Source organism: Schistocerca nitens, chromosome 7 (assembly GCF_023898315.1).
Source record: "Schistocerca nitens isolate TAMUIC-IGC-003100 chromosome 7, iqSchNite1.1, whole genome shotgun sequence".
NCBI classification, from domain to species: domain Eukaryota; kingdom Metazoa; phylum Arthropoda; class Insecta; order Orthoptera; family Acrididae; genus Schistocerca; species Schistocerca nitens.
Window position 1 is genome coordinate 630,301,585 of NC_064620.1, and position 15,435 is coordinate 630,317,019.

Here is a 15,435-nt window from a genome sequence, read left to right on the forward strand (position 1 = left end):
AAGGTGAAAGTTGGTGATTGTAATTTCGTGAGAAGATTCAGCCGCAGCAAAGAACGCCTTTGTTTTAATGATTTCCATACCAAATTCTGTAACATTTCAGTGGCACTCTCTCCCCTATTTCACAATAATACAAAACATGCTGCCCTTCTTTGAACTTCCTCGATGTACAGCACCAGTCTTATCTGGTAAGGATCCTCCACCGCGCAGCAGTAGTCTAAAAGAGGACGGACAAGTGTAGTGTAGGCAGAAGAAATAGTGGTATGAAGAAACACATCGTACGCTGTAAAATCTGGAATCTCGCATTGCCGTGGGTGGCCGAGCGGTACTAGGCGCTACAGTCTGGAATCGCGCGACCGCCACGGTCACAGGTACGAATCGTGCCTCGGGCATGGATGTGTGTCATTTCCTTAGGTTAGTTAGGTTTAAGTAGTTATAAGTTCTAGGGGACTGATGACCTCAGATGATAAGTCCCATAGTATTCAGAGCCATTTGAACCATTCGCATTTCATGTCCATCTGTGCTAGTGCAGTTACTCGCCGGCCACAAACAACTTTAAAGTGAAGAAATTGGTGTGCTGAGAATTACATTGGAAGGTTAAATACATTTCGAGTATGTGTGCCTAATAAACAGAGGTTAGTGATCTCTAAAGCCGAAATTCCTCTTTTGAATGTAGCATACCTTAATCTGTCGGTCGTAGATTAGAATGCACGACAAGTCCGTACACTATCGAAGTACATTATTTAGAAGATTACTTACAAGAAACTTTAAAATCAGTAGTATTGCCTTTTCAATGAATGAGACAAGTGATTTACTATTAAATAAATCGTTTATTTTATTTCATTGTATTAGGTGAAAAGCAGAAGCCGTAAGTTTAGTGCAGTATTTTTGGCGATGGGCGAGCAGTGAAACGGGAAGAAGCTGTCCCTCAGTGCTGACAACATATTCGTATTATTTGCTCTCCATACTGGTGGCTGCCGCAGTGCTACGCAGTTTTAAATTGCGTAGGGTGGCACTAGTTGCAAGAGGCAAGAAAATATTCGGATTCTGTAGGCCAGTCCCGAGCTATGGGCACAAGAATCAAGAATGAGCCATTTGAACCATTTAAACACTTTTCTTTAAGCAAAATGAAGAGTTTTGTCACACAATACCATACGTACGCAACTCTAATGTATTTTCCTGTCAAAATGTTTCATAAAAGTTGTTACGAAATCACCTAGCTTCATACACCAGCAGACAAGAACTTATATCACGTAAGATGCTGTTTGCACTCATATAAGTTCAATGTATTCACAGTCCGACTGGAATTTATTACTTCAGAATAGGTCCTCGGCCACGAGTACACAATTATTGTTGCAATTACTACCAACAACATTTAAGCCTGTATAGAAAATCAGTTTAAGACTGCCGCTGTAATATTTTACTAATATGATTGCTACATAAGACAATCACTTATCGATTCTGCTTCAGGCTGTTTTTTACTCGTAATAAATAACATACATTAAAACTTTTCTCACCTTCACTATATGCATTAACATTTGAAAACATTGCTCAGTGTTGCAACACACATTAATATTCACCATTCACCAATAAACTGCGCTGTTGATCAATAGCGCCAATGGCTGCGCTCCTTGGTAGCTGAGCAGAAAACTTAACATTTATATAGGATGAGAATTACAATGAAATAAAACTCCAACCAAAGAAGATTCTTTTCAATAACACATAAACCCTATTTTCAAATATCGTTTAGTAACATAACTATATTTTAGTACAGTTTTTACAGACATCGGTGTTACGAGACATCAATCACATCCTATGAGTACAATAGTTGGAACAAGAAGGAGGATTTTTCTACGAAATCATAGGTAACAAAAGATGACGATTTTCATTCTCTTTTTACATGGGTATTGTCTGAGATACAATTTTTAGCACAATATTAAATTATGACGTTGACAATAATTGTTTATTATTTTCTTATCGATGATATCAATTTTATTAGTATTACGAGAATATGACCAAAGTTCAGTCACATTCCACACACAATATTCCGAATAAAATATAGGCCTACATATTACAATCGAATTAAGTCGGGTGATGCTGAGGGAATTAGATTCGGAAATGAGACACTTAAAGTAGTAAAGGAGTTTTGCTATTTGGGAAGCAAAATAACTGAATGGTTCAAATGGCTCTGAGCACTATGGGACTCAACAGCTGTGGTCATAAGTCCCCTAGAACTTAGAACTACTTAAACCTAACTAACCTAAGGACATCACACACATCCATGCCCGAGGCAGGATTCGAACCTGCGACCGTAGCAGTCGCGCGGTTCCTGACTGAGCGCCTAGAACCGCTAGACCACCGCGGCCGGCAAAATAACTGATGATGGACGAAGTAGAGAGGATATAAAATGTAGACTGGCAATGACAAGGAAAGCGTTTCTGAAGAGAGAGAAATTTGTTAACATCGAATATAGATTTAAGTGTCAGGAAGTCGTTTCTGAAAGTATTTGTATGGAGTGTAGCCATGTATGGAAGTGAAACATGGACGATAAATATTTTGGAGAAGAAGAGAATAGAATCTTTCGAAATGTGGTGCTACAGAAGAATGCTGAAGATTAGGTTGGTAGATCACATAACTAATGAGTAAGTGTTGAATAGGATTGTGGCACAACTTGACTAGAAGAAGGGATCGGTTGGTAGGACATGTTCTGAGGCATCGAGGGATCACCAGTTTAGTATTGGAGGGCAGCGTGGAGGGTAAAAATCGTAGAGGGAGACCAAGAGACGAATACACTAAGCAGATTCAGAAGGATGTAGGTTGCAGTAAGTACTGGGAGATGAAGAAGCTTGCACAGGATAGAGTAGCATGGAGAGCTGCATCAAACCAGTGTCAGGACTGAAGACCACAATAACAACAACATTACAATCTGCAAGTGTTTTGGAGTTTAAAATCAGATTTTGAAATCTCTGAAACCTTCCCACGTCTCCAGGTTTCATTCAAGTATACAACCTTGCTACAAGTTGCCAGTCAGTAGGTATGACCACACTACGGTCTGAGCACAATTCTACAAGATTCTGCTTTCCCATTCACTCCTTTTCGGCAGTCCACATTCTTGTACACCCTTTTCCTGTTGTGAAATTCCACCATTCCATTACAATTAAATTTTCCTCTACCTTTACGGTGCGAATAATTTCATTTATTTCATCTTACATTCTCTCAATATCCTCTTCGTGCGCGGAGTTTATTAGGATATACATTTGTAGCGCCTTTATCCACTGCTATCAAGAAGGAGTGGGAGTTTCACATGAGCGATGTTTTCGGAACCCGTGCTGGTTGGCATGGAGGAGGTCATTCTGTTCGAAGTAACTCATTAGCTTTGTGCTGAGAATATGTTCTAAGATTCTACGACAGGTGGATGTCAAGTATACTAGAGAATAGTTTTGTTGATCACTTCTGCTGCCCAACTTGGAGACGGGTATGACCAGTGGGTGCTTCCTTCCGATTACTGGGCACATGTTTTTATTTGAGGAATTTACGGTGTATTACGGTTAAAGAGACAGCCGCAGATTCTGCGGAGAGTCTGTTGGGACGCCATCGGACGCTCTATGATTTGCTTAATTTTAGCGATTTCAGTTGTTTCTCAGGGTCATTGACACTAACATCTGTGCCACGCATTTTTGCACTGGTGCGTTAAGGGGACCACACCGTGGTTCAGGTCGAAAAAAATTCGAATTTCGGTTTTCATCATATTTCGATAGAGTAAGGTTTTATTTAAGTACTCTGAATAGGATTTTTCTGAAAAAAATTTTTTCGAGGATTTAAAGAGCATTTTCCTACCACGTGAGTTTATGTGCCACACCCACTTTTCTGTCACCCACTTTTCTGCATATATTTTAGAGCTTTAACTTGCAGGTATACTATGGGCACGCAATTAGGAGAAATAAAGAAAATCTGGAGGCAATGAAGAGAGATGTTTGGGCCATATTCTTCCATAAGTCCTCTACTGATGATAAGCCATGTCATGGATTGTGTCCATCAGGAGAAAATTCGTGGTGCAATTACAATAGGGCTCAGGCAACTGGAGAATCTTATTCTCACCAGCATTCTCTTCCTGCTGCTGTTATTACAGCAATTAAACCTATTTTCAGAGACTTGGCTCATCCGGACTTTCTAAAGAAATGTCTGCATAGGCAGACACAGAACCCAAATGAATGTTTCAACAGCATAATTTGGAACCGCCTTCCTGAAACAATATTTGTAGGCATGCATACAATGAAACTAGGAGTTCACGATGCTATTATTACATTCAATTGTGGTAATATTGGAAAGTGTTGGGTACTGAAAAAGCTGGGAATTAATCCTGGTGAAAATATGATCACTGGGCTGCAACATTGCGATAAAATGAGAATAGCCAATGTAGACAGGTCTGCATCTAATATGGCCAAGAAAGCAAGACAAACATCCAGGAAGGTGAAAAAGAAGCTGGAAGACCTGCTAGAGACCAAAGAAGGGCCATCATATGCAGCAGGACAGTTTTAATTAACTGTAAGTAACAAATTTCAAAAGTTTTTTCTTTAAAGTCAATTTCCCGCAAACTTAAATTTTCAGGACATATGCCTCACTATATCATTAACTATCATAGATAAATGAATGAAATTTTCAGAGACTCTACATAACATAAAAAGCCACCTCTGCTACTACATTCATTAATATTCCCCCATTAGGAGGTACAGAAAAAAATATTTTCTGCAGAAAAAGCTTTACATTTTTTGTTAATAACTCTAAAAAAGTATTTCTTAAAAACTATAAAAGGGATAAAGTAGATTTTAGTACAGTTGACTCTGTTAGCATCATGTAATATACAGTAAAAATGTTAAGGTCCTGCATCAAATAGTTTTTTCAGAAATGGGTGAAATACTTGCCTAAATTAACATGGGTTAGATAGGCAGGGTGTGGTCCACTTAATTACACTGGAAAGCATTCTTGGAGTAGCAGTGTTTGCAGAGATAAATTACTGGATTTAGTATACGTCTATTACGCGCATTGGGCTGTTGTGTGTATTCCTATAACAGATGAGAATACGGAGAAAAACGAATATTTAGAAAGTAACTAAGTGAATAAAAGTATCCACATATGATGGCAGGAAAGGTGCTGAAACAGGTTTGAGCATTTATACAAGACGATTCTTTGCGTACCAGGAAATTCAATAGTTCCCTTCTCAGTGTCAGTCCCTGTGTCATCCGTGACTGTGTGGACACCAACTGGTGGTGCCACTGACAGTCTTTACATATAAAAAGAATTTGTTCGGGTTTACTAATTGATGTTTGTGCAAGAATCAGATGAAGGCTTCACACATTGACTTTTGAACAGCCAAAAACATTTCATTTAGCATTTCCCTATACGTCACCCTATTGCTACTGTTATCAGTTTCTTTACAAGGACTAGATACTATGGACGGTCCCTCCACTCGTGAACAGTCTTACTGGGGCCAATGCTTGGTCAGGTGCTCTTCCTGCCAAGAGCTGCATGTTCCTCACTGAACTACGATACCACCGCCTCGCCAAACTAGTAAATACAGTATTTTTACTTGTATTTGATGCAGTTTGAATTTTGGTAAGCATTGTTGCTACAAACGATTCATCATAACAGATACCAGTTTCAGTGTGGGCTTCCTCAAGGAATCTAGGTCTATATGTTACCATTGGATGCAGAACAGTTCCGCCATAAGTGGCCTTCCCCTAATATTGCTTGTTCTACATAATTTTCAGGGAAGTCATTTAATGTTGTTTCGTAGAATTTCTTGTTATACAAGTCATTTACGAAACTGTAACTATCCCTGTTGATCGTTAGATGGTTAAAGCATGATATCAGTATGATTTGAGACTATGTTTAACAGCGAACTGAGGTTTTATCCAAAGTTTCAGTTACAAGTGGTGTTGTGTCTAAGGGCCGAGAGAATGGGTCAGTTATAAGTTTGTGCCCCACGCTACATGTTCAGTACAATGTATATCGAATAAGTTCTGTCCGTTTTCTTGTAGGTGGTAGAATCACTGAGTTTGGACAAAAGTTGAAGCAAATTATAGCTTAAGACTTTGAAAGAGTACTTGCCTTGTCTGAGAACCTACAATTTTCTGATCGTAGATGTGAAACAAAGAAAATTATTCTGGAGTATAAATCTGCCGACAGGAAGACGTCATTCGAAACGCGTCTGGCACCAGAAAAAGCGCTCCGTCATCCGGCCACAAGTGGCCCATCGGGACCATCCGACCGCCGTGTCATCGTCAGTTGGGGATGCGGATAGGAGGGGCTGGCACCAGAAAGGCAGTGCGCAAACTTTGAATAACCAGTGTAACAACGTAAGGTCGCGAGATTTGTTGCAAAAGCCTGATAAATCCTGGTCACATGTTAAGGCTGTCGGTGACACGAAAACCAGTGCTCAGACACTTGTGAAACCGACTAAAACAGGAAATGGCGAACCAAGAGTTGAATTTTGCATTCACAAGCGAAAATTAAGGAAAGTTCACTGCTGCTGCGAAGATGACTAATAAAATAATTCGTATCGGCGGTGTCTGTCGAAAATGAAGCATAAATCGCTAGAACTGAACGAAGATCAAGAGCGCGGATCGATGCTAGCCTACAGTGAGACGTTCCGTGCAGAACTGCGCTCGTTCCTTGTGAATGAACTCCAGGAGACAAATCACAGAAGATTTCTCGAGAAGAGTACTTTTCTGTCGAGGTCGCATTAACGAAAAAAAGCAGCAGAACTGGCTTACAAACCTACAGTCTTATATGACTCTCATACATACGTTGTAGCGAACTGCAAGAAGAATTACCTATATATAAAGCAGCATGGATTACGAATATGTCTATCACGCTAAAGTAATTCTCTCTCTTGACACACCATGCTTTTAAATACGATGGATAGGGGTGACCCGGTGAATTCGGCGCGGTAGCTTCAATTCAGGTGCTCAGCATTGTATTTCTCGTACCTTCTGTCGAATCCCCCTGGTAGTTTCCGCGACTACCGGGGTGGCTCATTTAGACTGCCGATTTCCTCCAGAGCCGCGCTTGTTCTCGGTCCGTAATGATCTCGTAGTCGACGGTACGTTGGCCTCCTAAGTCCATCAGTGATTTTTCTGTTTCACTCCATTTATTCTTGCCACGTATTACTTGTATTTGTTGTATATGCGGGATGACTGTCCCAAGAGTCGTGGCGCGCGTTTTCTCCGGTGCTTCAGTACATATTTAGAATTTCGTTTTTGCAATATGTAGAGGCAATCGCCCAAAACAAAGACTGCTCATAACGTCTTTCACGAGACGCCCAGTGTCAACGGAAAACGTGGGTTTGTTACCAGTCACAAACAGCATGGTTTTCAAAGCGGAGCCGGCCGCGGTGGTCTAGCGGCTCTAGGCGCCAGTCCGGAGCCGCGCGACTGCTACGGTCGCAGGTTCGAATCCTGCCTCGGGCATGGATGTGTGTGATGTCCTTAGGTTAGTTAGGTTTAAGTAGTTCTAAGTTCTAGGGGACTGATGACCATAGATGTTAAGTCCCATAGTGCTCAGAGCCATTTGAACCATTTTCAAAGCGGAATTTTACGTGCCAATTCGATAGAGCGACCCCCAAATTGATGTAGTGCGATGTACGCTTTATTGATATTTATTAACAGGGACAGTAAAGCACAAAGAGTAGAAGAAACTCTAGCAGCGACTGAGCAGCGCGGCTCATTCGCTGCTCGAGTACGGATTTCTCTTCGTGTTTTACTGTCCCTGCAAATACATATCGCCAATAGCCTTGCCGTAGTGGTAACACCGGTTCCCGTTAGATCACCGATGCTAAGCGCTGCCAGGCTTGGGTAGCCCTTGCGAGGCCAGTTGACTGAAAAGTAGTGGCTCCGGTCACGAAGGCTGCGGTGATGCTGACCACAGGCCTCTTCGTATGCGCATCCAGTGGCGCCTGTCGGTTGAGGATGACACGGCTGTCGCGTAGTACCGTTCGGACGGAGTGTAGTTCTCTGTTAATAGATAGCTATAAAACGAATATCGCACTAGACGCATTTCGGATCGATTTATCGCACGGGCAAGTAAAATTGTGATTTATAAATCATTTTTGAGAAAGAGTTTGCAGCATAATGCGCAGTGATTTGAATCTCCCTGGCAGATTAAAACTGTTTGCCGGCGAGGGATACGAAACTGGGGCCTTCACCTCCTGCGGACAAGTGCTTTACCGACTGAGCTATCCAACACGGTCTAGGACACACCCTCCCGCCAGTACCACGCCTCATATTTCCCAGGAGTTCTCCTGCATATCTCGTGGGACGAGCACTCTTCTCTTTCACTACTGCTGGTCCAGCGAGGAATGCAGGAAAACACGTGCGAAACCTGGAAAACAGGGCACGAGGTAAGTTGTACTCGAGCATCCCGCCAGCGTGGTCGGTCAGGGGGCCGAACCTCTCTCCCTTTAGCAGAAAGTCGTCGGGCAAAGTAGCTCAGCTGGTGACGCAGTGGTCCGCGGAAGGCAAACGGCCCAGGTTCGAGATCTGGCCGCGCCCACAGTTTTCATCTGCCAGTTGTTGTTGTTGTGGTCGTCAGTCCAAAGACTGGTTTGATGCAGCTCTCCAAGCTACTCCATTCAGTACGAGCCTCTTCATCTCCGAGTAACTACTGCAAGCTACATCCTTCTGAATCATCTTACTCTATTCATCTCTTGGTCTCCCTCAACGATCTGCTAGACGTTTCAAAAATCAGTTTGCTTGTGGCGGGAAACAAATAAGTGCTTTTTGTTGACAATGGGTGACGCTCAAAGTCGCATGAAAGACGTGATAAGCAGTATCTGTGAGATGAGTCTCGCAACACATTACAAAATCACTTTGCAAATACCTTCCGAACCAGCCTGGCGACTCTTTGGAGAGATATCCGTTTGTATATAGCAGGGTAAGTAACTTCAGTCCTTGCCAGAGTCGCTCATTTGTTTTCCCACGCAATAGATGCTATCCCGGCACACTTCTCTGGTGTTCCGGTCTGTTGCGTTGTAAATTTGAGAGTGAAATTATTTTGTAAACTGCAAATTTTGTTGCCATCCCTCGTTTCGGAAACCCCACGTCATTGTTCGAGACAGATATTGAATTATTTGGAGCTTTCTGTGATGTCGTTTTTTGATTGTGAGAAATGTTGCAGCCTGGAAATAAGAATTCGACCACATGTAATGCTGTTTGGTTGGTGATTACTGTCTCTATCTAGACTAGCTAGATCTCCTTCAGAGTCAGAGTTTCGGTATACGTCGTAGGCATGGGCAGGTCGCATCTCAGAGCTGCCTTTGTTAGCATATACACCCACGTTGAACACCGCTCTCTGATTCAGTCCAAATAAACAGCCGTTGTGCGAAAATCACACGAATCTGGCGTAATGTCGTTATTTTGTTATTGTCTTACACCGAAGAGCCAAAGAAACTGGAACACCTGCCTAATGTCGTGTAGGGCCCCCGCGAGCACGCAGAAGTGCCGCGGCACGACGTACCATGGACTCGACTGATGTCTGAAGTACTGCTGGAGGGAATTGACCCCATGAATCCTGCACGTCTGTCCATAAATCCGTAAGAGTACCAGGGGGTTGAGATCTCTTCTGAACAGTACGTTGCAAGGCATCCGTGATATCCTCAATAATCTTCATGTCTGGGGCCAGCGCAAGTGTTTAAACTCGGAAGTGTTCCTGTAACCACCCTGTACCAATTCTGGACGTGTGGGTTGTCGCATTGTCCTGCTGCAATTGCCCAAGTTCGTCGGAATGCAGAATGGACATGAATGGATGCAGGTGATCAGACAGGATGCTTACGTACCTAGTATTCAATCGTATGATGGGCCCATATCACTGCAACTGCTCGTGCGCCACACCATTACAGGGCTTCCACCAACTTGAACAGCTCCTGCTGACCTGCAGGGTCCATGGATTCGTGAGGTTGTCTCCATACCCGTACACGCCCATCCGCTCCATACAATTTGAAACGAGACTCGTCCGACCGGACAACATGTTTCCAGTCATCAACAGTCCAATGTCGGCGTTGACGGTCCCAGGCGAAGCGTAAAGCTTTGTATCGTGCAGTCCCACACACACACACACACACACACACCGGGAACGTCTCATACCAGGCGCGAGTGTAACCCCAAATGTTTGCGTGGTAGAGTAATTATGGTGTACGCTTACGTGGAGACAGTGTTTGGGCAGCAATCGCCGAAAGAGTGTAACTGAGGCGGAATAAGGGGAACCAGCCCGCATTCGCCGAGGTAGATGGAAAACCGCCTAAAAAACCATCCACACGCTGGCTGGCACAAGGGACCTCGACACTAATCCGCCGCGCGGATTCTTGCCGAGGACCGTTAGGCTAGGCGCAAATTGAGACGCGTATAGCGCGTGTGGCGCGACGCAGCGCAGCGCGTGTTTTTGTAACATCGCAGGTTCAAATGGGACCGCGCAAATTGCGACGCGACGCGACACGCGCCTGCGCCAGGTCGTGCGGCGTTGTGCTTGAGGCAGTTTCTCGCGCGTGCCTCGGTAGCACCTTGGGAAATTAGAGGCGGGGAGCGAAAAAGTAGCCCGGCCATATGCTCACATCGGAACGGCGCATATGAGCAGTGGTAATATTGCCAATACGATAAATTTTGCCGTACTGTGTACTGAATTTTATTGCCTTTGGGTAGTGTTTCGTTTTTCGCCATTTAAACGCTCCAGCTTTCTTCGTTAGCACGTTATACTTTTCTGTTATTTGTATCTGCATAGTTTTGTTTTGTTTTTCTTCTGTCAAGAAAAATGTATACTTCAGTAACTGATGCGCCATTGGCCGCTGGAATTGCACCATATGCGCCGCGATGTTTTCAGATCGCAAGAAGGGAGAGAGGGTAGTGAATAAGGAAGCAAGGAATATTATAAAATCATGTGATTAAGAATCAAGGCAGGGAAGTAAGGCAAGGTTATATTCTCGCTGCCTAGTAAGCTAGCGTGTCTGTACGATCTGTTACAAAAATTTAGAAAGGGATAATCTCCACAGGTGTGATCCCTTTGTGCTTGTGGTAAAAAGCGTCCAAGATGTGAAGTATAGAAGTTTCACTGTGATTACTCTGATATGGATGTAATACGACACACTGTACTGTACTACATGCATGTGAACAACATATTTCCACTGCAAGCTAGAAACAGTCGAAAAGCAGTCACAAATAACAATGTTTTAATTGGTTCGTCTTGATGAGAAAAAGCACTTCAATTGTTGCATGGACATTATCAGCATTAATAAACTAATTATACAACAACAGGCTACACAAATGAAGAAAATGGTCGGTATTATTATGAAAGTAGGAATATCCTAAAAGAGTGTTATGATTAGATATATTTAATTTGTTGAAATGTGCTGCTGACAAAGGCAGATCTACTTTCATGACAATGTTTTTCGAACTCCATCTCACAAGGCAAACATGGCTAGCTTGTGCATTCCTGTCGCGCGCATTATCCTCCGCTGCTGACAATACACTGACCATTGTGTTGTGCGACAGACCAGTTGTTTATTTTTCTCAATAACAACTATTTTATTCGCGATCACGCGTCAGTTTGGCAAGCCCTAGGTGAGTAAACAGTATCTGGCATGTGCCTATAATTCCGCCTGAAGGAACGCTCGTCATTATTTTAATACTGCTCAGATCAGGAGAAGGAATAAAATCCTTTGGGAAATTTCCATTCCAATCGCTCAGTCTTAAAAATACGATGGGTTACGGGGATTCCACCAAAATTCCAACAGAATTGCCAATCTGTTTTTGTGTGAGTTGTTAACCTTTTCTCATTCGAAGAATTTATGAGTAAAGGCCACATTTCTCTTGGTGACTGGTTTAATTGTATTTCCTTTGTCACAATGTAATTTGCCGAACTCATCTCACAGCAGCTATTGAGACAGAATTCCGAAATGGAGGGCCTCATTAAACAAGTAATTGGCAATCACACAGTTCAATAGCTTACGAAAAACCTCGTAGTATCGGTTTGCAGTAACATAAAAGATGAAATTTCATGTTTATTTTCATACTAGAAAGCTCTTGTTTCGCTAGCTGTCGATAACGCTTTAAAAATTACAGTCACTGGAGTGAAATAAATAAAAAAAGAATTATAAGTAGTGATATATCGCCATAGGTAAGGAAGTTCCGTGTGTTTAATAATTGGCAAAACACTCTCCTCCTTGTGTGCTATCATTCGCCAAACTTTCGTTTCGATGTCTCGAGCGGTTTAGGAGATACGAGAGATGTTGCGAGTATTTCATTCTCGCGGGCGTGAGATCGAAAGTGAGTGCCCTACATGGGATCCATTTTCTCGAGATCGGAGGCAGATAGAGACCTCCTCGCAAGTCTAAACAAAAATTCAGCATATTAGCTAAATCTCATACGCAGCAACATATGGTGTAATACGCACCAAACGCAAAATCATAGCGACCCCTAATTTTCGTTGCAAACTTTTTGAGTTTTGCGTAGTGTCTTACTAAAATGTGTACATCACAATAAGAATGGTCATTAGCGAGGTGATGGGAACTTCGCCACGAAGCTGACACATAACGCTACAGTAAGGCAAAAATCATATATTTTCAGAGAATAGTTTCTGTAAAATCGTTTGAGAAAGATAAGAGGTTGCGCGCGCTTCGGTTCAGTCAGCGCAGAGCGTCGCCAGTCGTAGGCTGCGCCTCTGGTGCTGCAGCACGCCCGTGACGTGGTGACGTCACGGGCTCGCTAAGTTCGAGACTATTGTAGTCCAGTGCGGCTGCGCACGACTCTGTCTGGTCCGTGTAACAAACATCGTCCGCTTCTTTACACAACTGAGGTGGGAGCGAACGCCGGCGGGGACGAGTAGAGCCAGCGTCGTACCGCCAGCCCGCGCTCACTTCAGCGCGGAGCCGCATCAACGCGACAAAACGCGCCGAGCCAGCGTTTGTGTTCTCCTCTTTGAATTTGTTTTTTAACTTTTCATAGTCGTCCCGACAAGCCGGTGCCTAGCCTACAAACGCTCTAAAAAGGAATAAAAAGAGAATACAACTTCCACCAGAGTGTTCGGCCGCTTTAACTACTTTGTTTAGCACTGCTAGACTGTGTTATGGCACATCTTCCTCAAGCATTACTTTTTCTCATCAGTAGTTGTCGATACCAGTATTATTTTTCGAATTTCGGACAGGTGAATATTATCTCAGTTGCTTTTCTGAAAACCTTCATCTGATTTTATACACAGTACGTTACATTTCAACCTAAAATTCATGAAAATTAATTACTTTATAAAAATTTTTAGTCTCGATGTTATTATCGATAAGTACGAGTTCTGAATGTACAGTTAAAATTTTTTTAGAAACATTTGAAATGACGAATTATTGGCACACCTAAAATTTATATTATTAATTACGCTATAATGTACTGGTTACTATGTTTATTTCTGGATCCAGTTATGAAATAATAATCGAAAGTAATAATGTAACAGAAACTAGAAATTCATTTGCTAAGAAAAATTGTAAACTGTTTGGAATATGGTTACTTCCGCAGAGAGTCGTAAGCATGCCTCTGATGTCGTCGGACGTATTTTTATGTTTTGTGCGAACGTATTTTTGTGTTTTGTTCGAACAGTGTAATTTCCGCTTTGTTAGTGTGGACAATAGCTCCAAGTAGGAAGGAGGGCGTAGATTACAACTGATTCGAGCAGCATCTCATTTTCAGATGGGCTTACAAAACCAAAATGTGGGAGTAAAAAATGTTTTTAAAGTGTGTACAACTGGACTAGATGTAGCGTTGTAAGAAACACTGAGATTACGTACTGACGGAGATGGACCACAGTCATATAAGGGCGATAAAAAATTTTCCCATTTGAGGGCGTTGTTGTTGCGTGTATGCAACGTAGCACGACTCCAATGCGGGTTTATATCCACCGACATGTAGGGATGTCATTAATGTGGCACATGCTGCTTCGTGACAACGCACGACCCCATATCGGAAACGTCTTGGCGTAGAAGTTACACGAACTCTTGTGGGAGACACTGGAGGACCCGCCCTGCAGTCCTTATCTCTCCCCACGTGATTATCACGCCTTCGGTTCCTTAAGGAGAAGCCTCGAAGGATCGACGATTCCTGCCCGACCAGGATGTGCGGCAGGCAGTTGCGGACTTGTTCACGCAGCACGACACGGTGTTTTACCATACGTGTTTTACCTGGTACGTCGGTGGGATGATAGCCTCAGTGTTCGATTGGCTTTCGAACGGGAACTTTTTACATAGCATCAAATCTATATAAAATTTCCTATTCCGTGCACATTTACACATGACATCTTCGTCAATAGAAACAACTAAAATATAACAGGCGCGTATTATATAGTAAGTGCAACAGTAGTTGTGGCCCTCAACGTCATTCAATAATGTTTTAGTTGTGTAAATGCAATTCAGTACAGCTTCGTGTTCTCCTCACTCATTTCTGCCACTCTTGCTGCACTGTCGTCACGCCAGTGACTAGTGGAGTAGTGGAAAGGGCTGTGAGGCACTAGTGTGTTCCGTTTTGTTGCACAGGCGCTGGCTATCGAAGAGAGGTGTTTTTTATGTTTCTTTTTTTTCATTTTGCTTCTCTCTTTGACACCCGCGGGAAGACCGTCGTCCGTGAGCGTTGCACTTGTTCCCTGGCGGCTGTCTGTGACCCACGGAAAGCGCCGCTGTCACTTTACCGAACGCTCTCGCGTCCAGGCGCGTTGCGGCCCGCTGCGCACCGGAATACAGCTCTCTAGCCGGCCGGCTCTGGCGTACAAGTCCTTACATTATACACAGTGAGCAGACGTGCCGACTTGGCCGCGAGGAGGCACTGAACAGAGAGGCTTAGCAGAAGATAACAGGAATACAACAAAGTGTTGTTATTAATTGAGAATGAGAGCACTGAGTGACTTAAACAAAGTTTATACATAATTTCAAACTCTTATGAAACTTTTTGCCAGCGACAACCCCCACAACATGATGAAAGGAAAATTTTATCACTAGCTACATTTTACCTGTTCGCGAAGTAAAACTGCCGCATTATTCCTGACCTTTTAATTTATTACATCTTTGCGACTAACTGTAATTGCGACATATGCAGACATTCACTTGTAGTACATGTCATCACAAAGACAGAGATGCGCGAATAATCGTCGCATCACGCATGACGTTTTAATTTATTATTTCTTTATTACTCACTCTATTGACAACACACATCACAGACAGAAACCATGTATGTCACTGGATATACTGGCAAAATTATATCAGCGGACACGTGGCTCAGGATATAAGAATTGAACTGCCTGAAAATGAAACTGGAGAACGAAATTCGCTAGAGATGCAAGTGAAATATGTGTAGAAATGCAAGTGTGTTAAATATACCGAAAATAAATTTGGCGTGTGCGTACGCGATCGAAGTCACAGAG

At 42.9% G+C, this 15,435-nt stretch overlaps 1 protein-coding gene across 2 annotated transcripts in view; it reads left to right on the forward strand.

Annotated features, from left to right (window-relative positions):
• Positions 1 to 15,435, forward strand: part of LOC126195036 (cadherin-99C) — a 643,316-nt gene that overhangs the window by 9,694 nt on the left and 618,187 nt on the right. The gene's annotated exons all lie outside the window — the stretch shown is intronic.